The sequence below is a fragment of the Stegodyphus dumicola genome, chromosome 1 (assembly GCF_044657685.1).
Source record: "Stegodyphus dumicola isolate Sdum_Otavi_A_Nest chromosome 1, ASM4465768v1".
NCBI lineage: Eukaryota > Metazoa > Arthropoda > Arachnida > Araneae > Eresidae > Stegodyphus > Stegodyphus dumicola.
The window spans coordinates 265,612,860-265,631,704 of record NC_140768.1 but is presented as its reverse complement, the minus strand read 5'-3'; the positions used below and the strand labels follow the sequence as shown (position 1 = coordinate 265,631,704).

The 18,845-nt window shown below is 30.4% G+C and overlaps 1 protein-coding gene across 2 annotated transcripts in view; it reads right to left on the bottom strand.

Moving 5' to 3' along the window:
* The window catches only part of LOC146999546 (achaete-scute homolog 5-like), a 28,868-nt gene extending 27,190 nt beyond the window's left edge, over positions 1-1,678 (bottom strand). Inside the window, exon 1 of one of the 2 annotated variants that reach the window (XM_085827735.1) lies at positions 1,219-1,678. The gene's annotated coding sequence lies outside the window, so the exon portion shown is untranslated. The remainder of the gene's footprint in view (positions 1-1,218) is intronic. The other variant, XM_085827728.1, reaches the window with a different exon arrangement.
* Positions 1,679-18,845: the final 17,167 nt, after the last annotated feature.

The following is an 18,845-nucleotide window of genomic DNA, read 5'->3' as shown; positions in this document are numbered from 1 at the left end:
ACTGACTTGAAGCAGTCTCTGTTTCATTTTGATTTTGAATTAAAAATGTGTTACAATTTCATTTCCTAAATTTTAAAGCTGTAGATGTATGTCTGAAAGTTTTTTTCAAATAATGTATTCATTATTAGCCTAAATGTGTATTTTAATAGTATCTTAAAACAAAGAAAATATTTCAATTATTCAATATTTATGTGTTCCAATCAAATAAGAAATCTAAAATTTTACAGTTTAGTAACCACCGTTGAAGTGGATTATCCTTCTGGTACAAAATAAAAATGCTGCAACTGTATTCCTCGTTTGAAAAAAAGTGATGGAATGCTAGAGAAGGGCGCCCATTTCTATTCAACTTCTAAGCAGTAAATCAAAATGAAATCAAATTACACAAGTCTATTTGTATCTATTTGTACTATGTCATATTTGGATCATTCAGGTGTTATGAGTCAAGAGTGAAAATACAGGGATCAAATTCCATCTGGCTACAATATAAAAGATAATAGGTGTTTATCACTAAATCTGCAGAATCATTAAGTTTACCGATGCAAGACACGTGAAAAAAAATGTGCAATGCTATCTCCAGGATTCCAAAACCGGGTCTCCCAATTAACTTTTCCTCGTGCCTAAGGAGGTTAGAAAATATTTTCGAAGTCTTATTATCTCATACACTCTAACGAGTATAATACAGATATCAGAGGTTATTTCATTCAATATTATTTTCATTATGAATAAAATTAAATAAGTTATTAATTTTATTGAAAAATAATAGTGTTATCAAATTTTCATTATAAATAATAGAAAAGATTTTATTTTAATTAAAAAATACTGTCATTTCGAGCATTCATTAGGGAACACGTCAAAGGGGAATAAAAGGGCTTAATTAATCATAAAATTATTAACATAATTAAAGACTTAATTAATGTGTAATGCATTTCAATTGGATTTCTATTTAAAAAATGACTTTGCTTTTAGCAACCGTATCTTTAAAATATCGCGAAAAATAAAATATAAATAACATCCAATATTTATTCGAGCTTTCAAACAACACCAATTAAATTACTAAACATTAAAACAGTTGTCATGAAATATTGTATAAACTACAACATATTCACATCTGAAATCAGATTTCACTTCAATACAATCCTCTTCACTTATAATGAAAATAAAATTAATAATAAATTTCTTCATCAATATCCAATTTGAAAGTATGGGGAAGAAACTTACCTAATATTCTTTCTAGAAACTTAAAAATCCTGATAATCTTTGACTATAAAAGTGAAAATCTAAAGAGGCAAACCGAAATGAACATCGAGCTTTCCCATATAGCTGTAAGCAATTAATAATTCAGTTCTATGTTTATATACATATATATATACATATACACGAGCATAACATAAGATCACTTTCACCTGAACAAACGGTACTTTTTACAATCCGAAAGCAAACTGCTTTAAATGGAGTTTTTATATGTCGATTTTTTTTATTATTATAGTCATTATTTAGAATAATGATATTCGTGTTCGCAATAAACCGTTAAGCGAATGAAATCGCTGGATGTTGTTATGGGCTGGTGTGCTTTATGACCCAGTGCTCCCCCTTCAGTGCTTGTTATGTAGAGGGACAATATACAAATTGTATTAATAAAATACAAATTAATGTTGGCCGTTCTACTTTTTACACAATACAGTAAATTATATTGTAAATCACAGTTTATAATTTTCTAAATTCATAAAATTTCTTCAAAAGTATGAATTGGTTGTTTAAAATTGTAAATGAGGTAAAAATTACTTTTTTCAAAACACGGGAGTATATTTAAGAATAATTAAAATGTATAAAATGCTTGCTGAAATATGACCTTGTTAACATTATTGCATAACTAACAGTATTTATTCTTATTAAAAGTATTGCTTTATTAATGTGTTCATTATTTCATTTTTAAATTAGAAACTTTTATCAAAGCTAACTATCCTCAAACTATGTTTATGTCATTAAAAATCAGTGCACACTGTTAATGTTAAATTAAAAAATCCTACGCCAGTGAAAGTGAGAAAGTTTGAAAAGTGAAACGGACATTTATAGTGAACCAATGCAAAATCGCAAAACGAAAACAATAGTCCTTCAGGGACAAAGCCCCTTTGTACTAAAAAAAGGAACAGTTTTACATCTCCCGTTCTATTGGGCCGATTGACGAAATTCAGATTGCGTTTTTCTTGTCTCGAAAGCGCGACTTAGGATATATATTAAATTTATATATAGCATTGTTCTAATATAGGTATTTTGTCACAAAATCAGACTTCTTCTGAAATGACATGCTTTTTTTTTTTTTTTTTTTTTTTTTTTTTGCATATTTCGATTCTACTACTCAAATTATGACAAACTGTCAAGTTTTGTAAAAAAATCGCACGAGTAATATAGGCTTAATCCAAATATTATTCGCACATTTTTTATGTTTATTTTTAATTTGTATGTTTAAATATTTTTTATAATTTCGAAATAATTTTGTGTTATAACCTATAAAATTTTTAACAGCGTCTTAAAGTAAATGTATTTCTAGGCACACTTGCAAAAAAGTAGAGTTTTGTCTTCAAAATTTTCTAAGATATGTACATGGATTTACATATTGGAATGTTTTGAAATTTGACATTTTTATTTTGAGCGATAATAACGCCAAACGATAATATGCACTTTGTTAAAATTATTTGAAAGTATGAACGATGACATTTTTTTCCGCTCGTCTAAAATGAAAAAAGGGGAAGGAAAATAGGTCGCTATAAATTAAGAAGTTCTTCAAGTAAATTTTTGAATTTCTCCGCAAATTTCCACCAAATTTTACAAGATTTAATATTGAGGCATAACTTGAAGCGTAGAATCGAAATATGGAAAAAAAAATTCGCATGTCATTTCAGAAAAAGTCCGATTTTGTGTCAAAATACCTACGCTAGAGTATCCGTTAGTATCCTACGTTAGAGTATGCTATTTATAAATGTAATATACTAAATCCTAAGTCGCGCTTTCGACACATGAAAAACGCAATTTGAATTTCGTCAATCTGCCCAATAGAACGGGAGAACTGTACCCCCTTTTCACCCCACACAGTGTACATATAACAAATGCTCGATGTTACTGCTTTTTTCCACATTATAATCTGCAGCTTGATGTTTTGCTTTTTAAACAACTGATGGTTGTTATAATAATTTTTAATAGAAAATACGATTATTTGGTATTTAGATACCATAATTAGAAACAATATATTCACAAGACAAACGTCTTGTGAATATATATATATATATATATATATATATATATATTTCGTCTACGTGTAAGAGTGAAATTGTCTAAATCAAAGCAACAAGCACGAAACACATGGAATGGGAGTAGTTGAGACAACACAGGATGGACCAATAAATGAATAATGACCATAAGAAATTTTAAAGAAATTCGAGAATTAAATTGAAGAGTACTTAACGGCGTATATTCTTAACGTTTGTCGAAGCAAGAAACATAAAGAATGTGCAATACCCTCTTCAGGATTCGAACTTCGGACCTCCCAATGCTAGACGGACGCACTTTTCATTACATTACACAGGCAGAGACTACAAAGGCTAGTTTACAAAGAGAGAGGAAATACCTTACAAACGAAGACATGATGGGAAGATTTCGAAGAATTTTTCTGATCACATTTGACCTAACTTATTTTCTAGATGATCTTCAATGCCTGTCCAAACAAGTTAACGTGTTCGAATTTGCCGATGACTGGGATAATCAGGGCTCGGATAATGAAGATAATAGTGCATACAAACACACATATTCGATTACAGTAGCTTTCAATGAGTGTATAACAGCAGTTATCTAAACTAATGCCTGATTTACAGAAAAGAAAACGGGATACAATCCTCGAGCTTTCATTTTCAGAGAGATCTACACGTTCTTCATATAATTTAAAATATGTACACATTTCAAACGTTTTTCAGTTTTGTATTTTAAAAATTAGAATAAAGCAGAAACAGAATTTCAAATTTTGTATTTAAAATTTTTGTATCGTTCTTTAAGAATTAGACACTGGTCTATTATCTAATACTCTCAATGGTAATTGATATCGTTAGTGAGCCTTCTGTTGGTAAACAAACTCTAATATGCACAGTAAATCTTTGCTATTGTGTGATCATCAAATTTGAATTTCATGATGTCACATGACTATGAAAGTCTATTGTACTTCATATATTTGATTATGAAATCGATAAAGAAATATAATTCTGTCAATTTGATATTATCTCTGGAGTTTAATCAATTAAGATTTGTAATAAGAATCAGTAAGAATAGTTAGAATTCTTTTTTAAATGAGGAAGTTTATATATTGCACAATAAATGAATCGGCAGAAAAAAAAATGGAATAAGTTTTTTACTTCGGGGGTATGTGTGTAGGTGTTTAAATAACTTTAAACGAAAAATAGTAGATTATTAGATTAGTCAAGGCTGCATTAAGACTTTTAGAATCCCTAAGCACTTAAAAAGTGCTGGGGCTCTCACATTCATTTACAATATAACGCTCGTTTTTTTCGCCATTTCTACCATTCATCCATCTTGGTTTTAATTTAGTTGAACTTCCATGGTAAAATCGATAATGAGAAGTTCGTAGAGTCCCTTTGCTTGAGTTCCTAAGCACCATTTTGTGGTGCCTTCCTTCCTTGATGTCTTAAGCTTGGGCTTATTTTGCTTAACAGCTAATCCAGCTAAGTGTTAGTTCACGAAATAATACTTGATATAATTCATATCATCTAAATTTATTACATTAAAAATAATTAGAGAAGAACATGTTTCTGCAAGCGATTTTGCACCGGGCCTCCAGTTGGTATATTGGGTTCTGACTTGAACTGTAGTTATTGGTAGAAGCTTTGGTAAAGAAACCACTGATCGAAATAATGTTCTTATAATCCATAGATAATAGAGCAGGTTATAAGACTTACAGTACCGACAGGCTGAACTTCACTATGTTGTTTAGAAACAGTATAAACTTTGCATGCATTGTAAAATATCGTTTATATAAATTTAATGCAAGAGGCAAACACACCTCTAATATTCTTGTATTAGAGGTGTATTTGAAATCACCATCATTCACCACGATTCAGTTTGTGAAAATTCCCCAATCACCATTTCACGTCAAGTCACTTTTTTTGTGAGCTCGCGTGCACGGAAGCTGCGATTTCCGTAGGAAGAATTCCCGGATTCGGACCCGGAATCTTTCGACCTCTGCCACCCTCCGAGTCATCTTGGGAAGTCTCCTACCGGCCAGTACAAAGTACCCCACCCCTGCTTTTTTTGTTTTCTCTTATTATTTCTCGGTAGTGAATAACGTGGGAAACTAAATATTTTCTCGCCGTTACTCGTGGAAAAAATTGAGATCCGTATGGTATCAATGGGTTTGTTCCTCTTACGTTACGATTGATGTGTAGGTGGTTGTGGATTGTTTGCTGATGAATGAAAGTGGTATTTTATGAATGAAACAAGGATTTTGTCTGTATAGAGGAAAATGAAGTGAAAGCATTTTTCGAAGAAAAGCAGAAATTTCGTATAGCGAAATGATTGATGTTAAAGAACAATATTATATCAGGCAGCTTTTCTTCTTTGTCCTTAATTCCTTCCATTTATCTTGAATGCATATAACGTTATCTAGATGCATTTTGCTTTTCGCAATCCACAAAAGTGTAGACTCAGTTTACAAAGTGCGTGTAATTTGATTTTTTTTGGGGGGGGGTCATATCAGTGCAGTATTCATTGATTTTGCTTCATAAAATTTCCTAAGTCACCTTGCTATCATGCCCTGAAAATAAGAAAAGGTTTTCTTTTATTTAACAACTAGCTTAAGTCTTCAGTTAAAATAAGTAAAATTGTCAGTTAATTTTTTTAATTACGCTAATGAATTAAGATTCAAGCAGCCTTAAATCTCCTCAGCGTTATTTATATCTGAGATACAAAATAAACATGCTTATTATTCATAGTACTATAAACCCACCTGCTCTAATTTGTCGCCGTAAGATAAACAGAAATTCCCACCCCATACCATATCTGTATACATTACGTTAGCCTTTTTAGACAAATTCCGAATTAAACTAATTAAATGAAATTAGCTGAAAGAATTTCTGGTATTAACCAAATACATTGTGGAGAATACAAAGATTTGTGTTTCAAAAACAAAGGGATATATTTAGATCTCTGAATGGCAAAACATACGGTTTTCACAGTTTTGGCTAGAAAAATTTCTATCAAAGAAATATAATATTCGTGCATCGATTTTATTTCAATAAACTCGATTGCGTGCGTTCTTTAAATGCATCATTCAAAAATTTTGCTTTTTAAGATTTAAATATTCGGAAGATCATTCAGTTTTATTATCCAATAATAAACAAAAATAATTGAAACATTGCAAAGAAAATGGAGATTTTAACATATAACTTTTTAAGTCGTAATTATTGTGCTCTGATTACGCTGACTGATTTGCCAAAACAACAATTTGAATACTTTGTATTTATTCTCCTGTACTCTGCGGTTTGAAACTAGGGGAAAGAAAAAGAAAAAAAAAAAAAAAAAAAAAAAGAAAAAAAAAAAAAAAAAAAGAACCGTCATCATTGGGATCATTTGTCAGAATAAGCAGTCGAAAGTATACCGATATGGCATCCGCAAGCGAAAAGAAAGGCAACTTAAACAATTAAGCTTGCACTTACGCTGAACAGAGAGATAAGCCTGGACATAATCCATGATATATGCCATCAGTCATTTAATAAAAAAAATTAAGAAACCTAAATTCACGCTTTTTAAAATCTTTCATTTATTTCTTTATATGCACAAAATATAATATTAATACATTTGTATAAGATTGTAAATATTAATATATTAAGACGTTAAATGTATTCAAAATTAGTTTTATTTTGAATTCCTGAAGGCCCTGGGATGATAACTTCTCCAGCGGGCGTGCTCGACACTGGTTGGGGACCACAAACAGTAAGACAACAAATCAAATCCTGTTTGAGCCCCGCAAATAAGGTATGATTTAATTAAGACACAATAACAAGCCGAACAAATACTAATTCAGAAGTCAAACAGCAAAAATCAACGTTATATTTTCAAATTTTCACAGTACTAATTTCGATGGTTTTACTGAACCACCATACTCAGCTGCAAAAGAGCAAATGAACGAGATAGGATATGATGATTAGATAAGATAAGAAAGCCTGGACAGAAAATAAGCTAGTGGCGCCATCTGTTGATGAAACCAGAACTAAAACATAATTTCTTTAAAAGCCGAAGGCAAAGATGGTTTGGAATTAGGATCGTTAACTAGAACAGAAAGAAGTTTTTGAAAGTGAAATGCATCTAGAAAATCCAGTTCTCCAATGGAAGGAATCCTATAAATACCCCAGGAATTCATATCCGGAATGGGGTCCTTGAGTATGGAACTCGGAATTTTATTGATGGGAGAAAAAACGACCCGAAAGTTAAATTTCTTCAATATATGTGCAACTTTATAGCTAATTCATGGAAAGAAGGGAATGACAACAGAACTTTTATATAATCTCCTAAAACAAGAGTGTGGCTTTTAGTGTGTTGAGATGAGAATTTTTTAACTGCTTGATTAATAATGTTGGGTGAAAAGCCCCTGTCAATAGCTATTGCTTTTAAATAATTCAGTTCTTCATCAAGGGCTAGTTTGGAGGAGCAAACTTCAAGAGCACGGAAAACAGAGGAATAAAATGAAGCTAATTTTTGTTTAGTCGGATGACATGATTTAAAGTGTTGTGGAAGGCAAACCGATGAAGGTTTACGGTAAACCGTAGTACTGAAGTTGGATGTGTTACCTGTGACCAGAATGTCGAGAAACGGAAGAGAATTCCAAGTCTCAAGCTCAAAAGTGAACTGAATAGCAGGATCAATAGAATTTATTGTTGAAAGAACTTTATTTAAATCATCTTTATTACCTTCAAACAGGGTAAAAGTATCATCTACGTAGCGGAACCATACCGGGAAGTTTAAAGTTTCAAACAATTTTGATTCATAATAATGCCTATAGATATCAGCCAGGATGGGACTGAGGGGGCTTCCCATGACTAATCCCTCAGTTTACTTGTAATATTTATTTTGGAAAACAAAATGTGTTAATGCACCCTCCACTGGAACATTGGTGAATAATGATTTTACATCAAAAGAAACCATGAGTAAATTTCTAGGAGAAATGTTTTTAACCTTTTTTACAAACTCTATTGAATTTTTTATGGAGTAAATGTTATTGTCTAATAGAGTTGAAAATCTAGAAACTAAATATTTAGCTAATGGATACGAAGGCAGTACCTAAATTTGATACAATAGGGCGGAAAGGAATACCACTTTTATGAATTTTGGGAAGAGCATATAATTTGGCACAATTCGCAACAGATGGAATAAGCGAATGTTTTAAGTTGCTTGAAATGATTTGTGAAGATTTCATCGCAGTTTTTATTTTTGAAAGGTCTGAAGGAGTAGGATCTTTAGGGATCCGATTATATGGTCTTTCGTTTAAGAATTTAGTGACACCATCGATGTAAGTGTTCTTATTCATGACGTCTATCTGGCCACCTTTGTCGGCCTTTGAAATGATAATATCCGGATTAGAATGAATTTCGCCATTGTAGCTCTTTCTCTCGCAGTTATATTTGGTTTCAAAGGTTTATTATTGAATTTCACATTATGAGCGATAAGATGCCTAATCATTTCTTTCTGTGAATCTGAAACTTTACTGCTAAACTAAAAAGAAAAAAAAAAAAAAAAAAAAAAAAAGAAAAAGAAAAAAGAAAAGAAAATTAAAAAAGGGAAGAAAAAAAAAAAAAAAGAGAGAGGAAGAAGAATAAATAAATTCGAAATAAAGCAGTTTTATCACCAAAGCCCGACACTGTTGTTGCCACTTGGAAAAATGAGTACGAAAATTAGCGCTTTCAGAGTTTTTAATTAATATTTCGGCTGATTAAAGTCGTACGAAGATGGGAATAGCCGAAATGGCTTCCCACGAATTTTTGGAATCGGGAATAATGTATTTAATGTTTGGCTATGCTATTTTTATTTCATCGTAAAACTTAGAAATTTTTTATTAACAAACTCAGGATTTGAAAGCGAGCAGCGGCAGCAGCTTTCGAAGTAAAGCATATTTTTATCTCCAGCTTTAAAGACTGTTGCTACTCGGACTTTTTTTTTTTTTTTTTTTTTTTTGAAAAAAGTGGACGTCGATCTTTTTCAGGGCTCAGAAAAGAATTGTAGAAAGTTTAGTGACGATAGCTATAGTAGTGACTGAGTTAGTAGAGGACAAACACACAGTCTTTATATATATAGATTCTGCTAAATATAATTACAAAAAAAATTTCGTTAACCCTTTGTTGCATCATATCCGCTCTAATAGACAAAGTTTAATTTTTTTTTTACTTCTCTGTAAATGCCTTAACAGACACCATTCCTGTGTTTATTCATTCTATATAATTAGAACTTTTAACTATCAATCATAGATGGCAGCATAGCATCACTAAATAAAGCATTGCTATTTGGGAAATGGCTGCCCCTTCTGTTTTCAAGTTAAGTAAGATTTCTTATTGTAAATTATTTAATATTGCTCCCAATTTCTTATACTGCCATTTTTGTATTCATAATTAGTAATTTTAGACATATTGTTTTAAATCTGAGTTTGAAAAATTGTTGAGAAGCTAATTTTATTAAAATAAGGGGGCATTTTTCTTTTGTCCGCTACAGTAGACATCATGAATAAAAGCTATTTTTACTCTGTCTACTGCAATGGACATCATGAACTAAATCTAAGCTTTTTTATGGCAGGAGGAATTTTTCAAAAATTCTAAGTTTCTAACAGGGGGATTTCTTGGCTGCAACAATTTATTTTAAATAATTAATTTGATTTAAGCATTAGATCTTGTTTGCAGGAGAGGAAAATTCCTTGGTGTAATGGGTAGATAAAGATCTTCTTTAACCCTCTACCGAAAAGAGTGAATTGAAACCCAAACGTACTGTTTGTCAAGCCAAAATACCACTGGAAATGTTTAAAAACTGTTATATATGTAACTGTAACTGTATCTATTATTATCTTATAGATGAGTAATGTAGAATAAACGATGTTTGTGTACAACTTGTAATCATTACTGAGCAGTACCCAACACATATAAAATACAACACATGGCGCAGCCCGTCGTTGATTAAAAAAGAAAATCTTTTTTCAAGAACCATGCAGCCTCGGTAAAGATGTTCTAAACAAAAACATCATGGGAAGTTGTTTACTGTGAAATCGAAACTTATATCGCTGGTAAGTGAGTTGTTTATTTTTATTGGAAGTGGCTAAAAATACGTATATATAAACTATTTAATGTCCTAAATTAAATATGGATGGATTAAAGCCACCAAGTAATCTAAGTTTCGAAGGAAATTTAAGCGAAAATTGGAAGAAATGGAAACAAAAATTCCAAATTTATATGTTAGCGTCTGGTGGTATTACTAAATCACCTGAAATTAAAGTAGCTATTTTATTGCATATAATTGGTGAAGAAGCACTTGAAAAATTTAATACTTTTAATTTAAGTGAAGAAGATAAGAAGGATGTTGACAAAGTAATTGAAGCTTTCGAACATTTTTGCATACCGAAAGCAAACGAAAGTGTTGATAGACATATATTTTTCTGTCGAACACAACATGTAGGTGAATCGTTTGATGATTTCTTAACCGATTTAAAGAAATTAAGTAGCAACTGTGGATTTGCAAAATTAAAAGATAGTTTAATAAGGGATAGAATAGTAAGTGGAATTCTTAATAAAAATCTCAAAGACAGATTATTAAGGGAAGATCAGTTAACATTGGAGAAATGTATTAAAATGTGTAAAGCTTCTGAATTAGCAGAACTTCAGCTGAAAACTTTAACTGAAGAAAATAAAATAGAAGCTATCAAACGTAATAAATTTCGACCTTCAGAGGAAAAAAGTCAGCCTTGTAAGAAAGACTATCATGTAAAACAAAGTACTAAATCTTCTTCAAACTATCAAGGAAATAAGTACAATAATCCAAAACCATGTAGAAAATGTGGAACTTTTCATAAGTTATACAACTGTCCTGCTTATAATAAGATTTGCTTGTACTGTAAAAAGAAAAATCACTTTTCTAAAATGTGCACTTTTAAAAATGTTAATGTTGTACAGAATAATTTAGAGCATGAGTTACATAATAATGGTAATGAATATATTTTAGGGTCAGTAGAAGATATAAATCCATTTTCTAAAAATAAAACCGAATGGTTTGAAAAACTAAAAGTAAACATATCTAAATATTTATTTGTTAAGTTGGATACTGGAGCTCAGTGTAATGTGCTACCATTGCCTAAATTTAAACAATTAAATTTAAGAGAGAAATGTTTGACTAAATCAAAAGTCACTTTAAATAATTACAATGGTACTACAATTGATGTAGTTGGAAAATGTAAATTATTATGTGAAACATCGAAAGGGGACAAGGATGAAATAGAATTTCAAGTTGTAGCATGTGATAAAAATGTTCCAACTATTTTAGGGTTACCTACATTGCAAAAATTAAACCTAATACAAAGGATTTGTACAGTAAATCCTGATTCTAACGAAAAGTTACCAGAACTTTTAAAAGGATATCAAGATTTGTTTAAAGGAACTGGGAATTTAACTGGATATACATATCATATTAAATTAAAACCAGGAGCTGTTGGTAAAATAGAACCCTGTAGGAAAATTCCACTTAGCTTATTAAATCCATTAAAAAAGGAATTAGCAAGAATGGAAAAAGATGGTATTATAAAGAAAGTTAACCAACCAACAGAATTCGTGAATTCATTAGTGGTAGTAAGGAAAAAGGATGGAAATTTAAGAGTGTGTTTAGATCCTCAGCACCTTAACCAAAATATACTGAGAGAACATTATCACATACCAACCTTTGAAGAAATTTCATCTCAAATGACAAATGCAAAGGTCTTTAGTATTTTAGATGCAAACAAAGCATTTTGGCAAATTAAACTGTCAGATTCAAGTTGTGAATTTACTACATTTAACACTCCGTTTGGTAGATATTGTTTTTTAAGGTTGCCATATGGACTGAGTTCATCACCAGAAGTTTTCCACAGAAGTTTTTCTGAAATTTTTAGTGATTTAGAAGGAGTTCAAATATATATAGATGACTTATTAGTTTGGGGTAAAGATAAAAAAGAACATGATTCAAGATTAAAGAAGTTGTTGGACAGAGCCAGAGAAAAGAATGTTAAATTTAATTTAAATAAATGTAAATTTGGGCTGAATGAAGTGAAATATATGGGACATATATTTTCTAAAGATGGTTTAAAACCAGATGAAGACAAAATTAAGGCTATTCTAGATATAAAACCACCAAAAAATGTGAAAGAATTAGAAACTTTCCTAGGAATGATTACATATGTTTCTAGATTTATACCTAATGTATCAGAATTGACATCATGTTTAAGAGATTTGTTGAAAAAACAAGTTATCTGGAACTGGAATGCAACACATGAAAAAGCATTTAGAAGACTAAAAGATGTCTTGGTAAATAAACCAGTTTTACAGTATTATGATATAAACATGCCAGTAGTTTTATCTGTAGATGCATCTCAAGAAGGACTAGGAGCAGTCTTACTGCAGAATAATTTACCAGTGGCATATGCATCTAAGGCATTAACAGATACACAGAAGAATTATGCTCAAATTGAAAAGGAAACTTTAGCTATTGTATTTGCGTGTGAGAAATTTCACCAGTATATATTTGGAAAAAATATTACTGTGGAAAGTGATCATAAACCACTGGAATCAATTTTTAAAAAGCCATTAAATAAATGCCCTGTAAGACTACAAAGAATGCGTATAAGATTACAGCCATATCAGTTTGAGATAAAATATAAACCAGGAAAAGAACTTTTTATAGCGGATGCATTATCAAGATCATTCACTGATAAAGGATCTGATTTCTTTGAAGGAGAAATAGAAGCTCATGTTGGATTAGTTGTAGAATGTATACCAATGTCTAATGGTAAAATGGAAGTTTTTCAACTGGAAACAGAAAATAATGAAGAACTACAAGTTTTAAGAAAATTAATTAAAACTGGATGGCCAGATGAAAAATGTATGGTTCCAGAACTGGCAAAACCATATTTTAACTTCAGAGAAGAACTATCAGAAGCAAATGGATTAATATTTAAAAATTCCTGTGTTGTTGTACCAAGAAGTTTACGAAAAGATATGTTAAGCAGAATTCATTATGGTCATTTAAGAGTAGTAAAATGCAAGATCAAAGCAAGAGAAATATTATATTGGCCAGGAATGTCCAAAGAAATTGAAGATTTGGTACTGAATTGTCAAACATGTTTAAGTTTACAAAAAGCTAATACTAAAGAACCAATGATATCTAAAGAAATACCTAATGGTCCATGGGAAGTATTGGGAACAGACCTCTTTTACTTTCAAGGAAGGGATTATCTAATAGTTATAGATTATTTTAGCAAATATGTTGAAATTGGACATTTGGAAGATTTGTCAAGTGTAGCAGTGATAAAGCAATTGAAATCAATTTTTGCAAGACATGGTATTCCGAAAATAGTATATTCGGATAATGGTCCACAATATAAGTGCAGGAAATATAAAGATTTTGCAAGAAGATGGAATTTTGAAACCAGAACTTCAAGTCCAAAATACCCACAGTCTAATGGAATGGTTGAAAGACATATTCAAACTGTCAAGCGAATGTTAGAAAAAGCTGTAGTTGACAACAAGGATCCATATTTAGTTTTACTGGAATATCGTAACTCTCCTATTTCAGATGAAATTAAGTCACCTTCAGAATTGATGTTTGGAAGAAAAGTAAATGGATTGATGCCTATAAAAGAGAATTTTGTCCAAGCTAAACGATATGAAGACCATAAACAACATTTACTGAAGAGACAAATCTTACAAAAAAGTTATTATGATAGGAATGCAAGACCATTAAAACGACTGAAAACAGGAGATCATGTTTACATAAAAGAGAAAGGGAAAAAACTAAATGAAAGAGGAAAAATTATAGAAGAAGCAGAAAGACCACGTTCATATAGGATTATAAGAACAGATGGAAGAATTGTAGAAAGGAACAGAAGAGACCTTCTTAAAGGAACTAATCAGGAAGAGTTTGCAATACAAAACAACTATGAGAATGAAGTTATAGATGAACCCGAGATACATGAAAATAGTAGGAGCACTTCAAATTTAGATGTGCCTGTAAGTCCTTCAAAATCTAACAGAAGTGTTGTGTCACCAAATAGCAAAAGAAGCATAGTATCATCAAATTTTTCAAATGGACATAACTACGTCACTCGATCTGGTAGGACTGTTAAGAAACCTTATTATTTAAAAGAATATGTTTAATTTTACTACTATTATTATTTTTTATAAAAAAGGGAGATGTTATATATGTAACTGTAACTGTATCTATTATTATCTTATAGATGAGTAATGTAGAATAAACGATGTTTGTGTACAACTTGTAATCATTACTGAGCAGTACCCAACACATATAAAATACAACAAAAAAACTGTGTTTGGCAAAGAATTTCTATAACGTTTACAAAATAGTAGCAAAATGAATTCAGTCATAATTGACGAAATGGAGGTATTTTGAGGGATCTGTATGTGTATGTCAATAGCAGATTTACCTTTTAGAAGATGGTGTTGGTCACTGCAAACAAGGCAGGAAATGATTTTTAATACAATGACCGTAAATAGTTGGGAAGAGATTTGTATGCATGTATGTATATTCATGCTGTCCACTGTAGTGGGAAAACTATAGCAATTATTTAAAACTAAATTTGAATATTTTTTTATTATTATTACTAAGGTTATTTTAAATGGAAAAAATACAAACAATTGCGTTTAATTTCTCTAGATTATTTGTATTCAACAAAGGGAACTTTGGAATTGTAAAGAATATAAAAATTTTATTTTCTAATTTTAAATTCTGTTAGTTATTTTTCAAAGTACTGCATATATATCTTAGCTGTGGATCTACAGTTCTATGGAAGCATATGTATCTTCTACGGATAACTCTTAGGCATGAGAGACTGTAAAGACTTTGGTAAAGCATAAATACTTTAAGGAAAATTCTGACTGCATTTACCTGAAGTCAAATAAAAAGCATTTCTTGAATAGCAGTTGGTCTCAACTTATTTTACCCCATGCAGCCCTTTCACCATTGCTAGGAGACCAGTCCCCCTTCTATCCAAAACTCGAAAAATTCGTATACATTTATTTAAATTTGCATTACTTTTTAACATTTTCATAAATTAAACAACAAAAAATATAGAAAATGTTGATAAATAGGTAAACTTGAATAAAAGCAGTTATTTATATTCATAAAACAAAACTAAATACAAAACGGATAAATAACTTCGTAAAGAAATTCCTTGACTGGCCAGTAAGAAATGGTACGTAAAAATTTATATCCTACATTTGATAATAGAGGGCAGCACCAAAGGCTACGTTATACTTTCAACACCGCATTTTTTAACAACTTTTTTTTTGCATTAACAATGAGTATGATCTTTCATACTCGTCCAAGCGTCAAACCAAAGAATATGTATTATTACATAGACTTTCTTTGGTCAAACATTCCCACATGCAAGCTGAAACTGCATTTCTGAATATGTTAAATTTTCGTAATGTATTTTGTAAATGTTTGGCTGTAGTTATGGTAACTTTAAGGAAAAAATATTATCTTATATTCAAATTAACAGTCTGCTGTACTCTAAAAATGTAATTAGAAATAGAAAAGAAATAATAATAATTAAGCAAATAAATATGAAAGCTTTCAGATTTTACAATTACGCTCAGAGGGGCTTTTTTTTTAACAGTTTGTGTGTTACCTTTATTTATTAAATATCATGTTCTTCGCACTTAAACCATAAAATTCAGTTCAACAGCAATATCACAAAATAATTTTAAAAGTGCATATCCCTTAGAATTTTCGATACACAGTCTCGTGCGCTGAAGATAATTCCCCCCCCCCGTACAATGTTGTCATTGCTCGCTTTGAAATTGCTGAGTTTGTTAATCAAAAAATCGTTAAAGTTTTACAAAATATGAATAGATAAAAACAGAAATTCGAAATTTGGGCTTCCAAATGCCCATATTTGAGTAGAGGACTACGTTATTCAAAATTTGGTATCGTTAGGTACCGTTGTTTTTTCACAGAGCAAGAAACATATATACATTCATGCAGATTCTTCATTACTTAAAATTTCTTTAAATATAATGCAGGGCTCTAATATTTGTTGGCAACAATCTGAAAACTGAAACTCCGTTTACAGTGAACCAACGCAAAATGCCAAAACGAAATTAATAACCCATCTGGGAAAATTGTCTCTTTGGGCTAAAATGTATATATTTAGTCCACAAGGGCTATCAGCCCCGTAACACGATTTTGTGTTGTTTCACTTTTCTTTCGAGTCCGTTGCCATTTTGAAAACTTAAGACATTTCATATTTAATCTGTCTGTTATTGATTAACCAACTAAACTGTTTAAAAAAATAGATGCAGTTCTTATGAATATTATTTTTTAACTTTTTAATTTGATTTATTTAAATAAAAATGCATTTAATTCGTGATAGATCTAATGAAAAACATTAAATATTTTTATAGAACAACACTGGAAATTTGTTAACTTTTTAAATATACAGAAGATATGTAATGTCCCCATGTTAGTCTAAATGCATATTCATCTAATATTCTATAAAATGCTTCTCTGCTCCACCTGGGCCCTCTCTACTGATAACCATGTTAAGCTTTATAAAAGTGATAAACTTTATAAAGTTTATCACTTTCGGGTGATCATTAAAACACAAACGCTTTCAGATATTTTTTACTAATGCATTTGCTTATTTTTAATTACTAATTTTAATATTAAGCCATAATTCATAAATCATATTTTATTCAGCTTTTTTTTTTTTTTTTTTTTTTGTATTATTTTATCAGAAAAAGTAAGTAAGAAATGCTTTTAAAATAGTATAAAAAATTATCTTTGACTGACATACCCTCTTTCTGAATTGTATAATGTTTAACTTTCGTACGAGATATTTGTTCTATGTGGCAGTCATCTGAATTTCTTAATTTGCAAATAATTTCAAATGGTTCTAGCCATTGCTGGTTTCGGATTTGATTGCTACTGCCATCTATTGAAAGAAATTGTAAATATAGTTATTAAGACGTAATACGTAGTTTGAAGCGTTTCAAATGCAAATATTCCGCTTTATTTATTTATTTTTTTTTTTTTTCAGTGTTCTATAAATCCTTTAATCATTTAAAAAGTATTTTAAAAATTGAGCTTGAAATACGCATGGCGTTACATTTGATATATGGCGTACAAATTTCTATTATTTATTTTAAAACAGACCTACAAAATTTAAGTCAGTGTAAACTGATGGCGGCCACCTGACTTTTACTTTCGTCTTTTTTGTTTTACTGATGTTCTTTACGTGATACAGAGTAAAAGGAGGCTCTGCTTTCTGAAACTCAAATTCACTATATGTTCTCAGTAGTAGTAGTAGTAAGTAGAACTTTCTTCTTCGCGGAGGACGGTTAATAGAAGGTTTCTGTCACATGAACATGATAAATCGTTTGGCTTTTAATTTAACAAACACCTTTAGCACAACCACATAATTTATTGCAACTTACAAAGAATTAACATGATGGAAGAAGAATGATATCATTTCTCTTTCCGTTCCTTATTGACAGTACTGTCTCTCTATTTTTTAAATCACGATCGTTTTTCCTTCTTATTTTGCCATTCCGGAGAAGCACAACTTTCTTTTATTTATAATTGACGATCATTTCTTCTGATGTTGCCGTTTCCGGAAAAGCACAACTTTCTTTTGTTTGCAATTGACAATCCTTACAAAGTAATACTATTTTAAAATTCTTATTGAATTTATATAGCAATTTAAAAATATGCAAAAATATAAAAATAATAATGTATACACAATACTAATTACAGTAAGGAAAAAGCTGTATTATCATTATCAGGTTCAAACGTTTTCAAGAGATGGAAGAATTTAACAATATATACACTGCTTTAAAACATTATATGTACATATTTTTTTTTTTTTAATTATTGCACTTTTTTTATTTTTCCATGAATTCGATCAATAAGTAACAGAAGAAACTACTGGAGGGAATCCTATTGTCTTCTTTCTTGCAATTATTGAAACTATATTTGTAATACATGAACAGTAGCTTTATGTTAGTATTCAGAGTTAAAAACATAATTAATTGGTATCTTTTTTTATTAATTTTGTCTTCTTCATTTTAATGAGATGCAAGTATGTACAATTTGTTCACCGCTAAAGAAGCAATTTTTTTTAATTGTCTGCCAAACTTTTTTTTTTCTTTCTTTTATTATCGATTTGGAAAGAAACCAGTGTGTCTAATTATAATTCAAAAGTTTTTTTTTCCAATAAGAACTAAATTTGGTAAAAAATATTTAACCAACTAAATTATAGCATATAAAAAAGACAATATGCTTATGAAATCGTATTTTACTTAATATTTGTAAATAATTTATATGGAGGTGGTGGTGTGATATGTGGGAAAAGATGGTACGACACACAAAGGAAAGTCGCAGTCCTTGCAAAAGTACCTCGATTTTTTTCGAAGCTGTTTTCGTCTGGCATTCGTTTTGCGTGCACGCGCAACGATGTGAATCGAATAAAAAGAACACTGGCATCTACTCTTAACCTAAAAATATTCGTAGTTTAGTGGCGCTCTCTATTGATCAGTATTTTAACTAAAGTC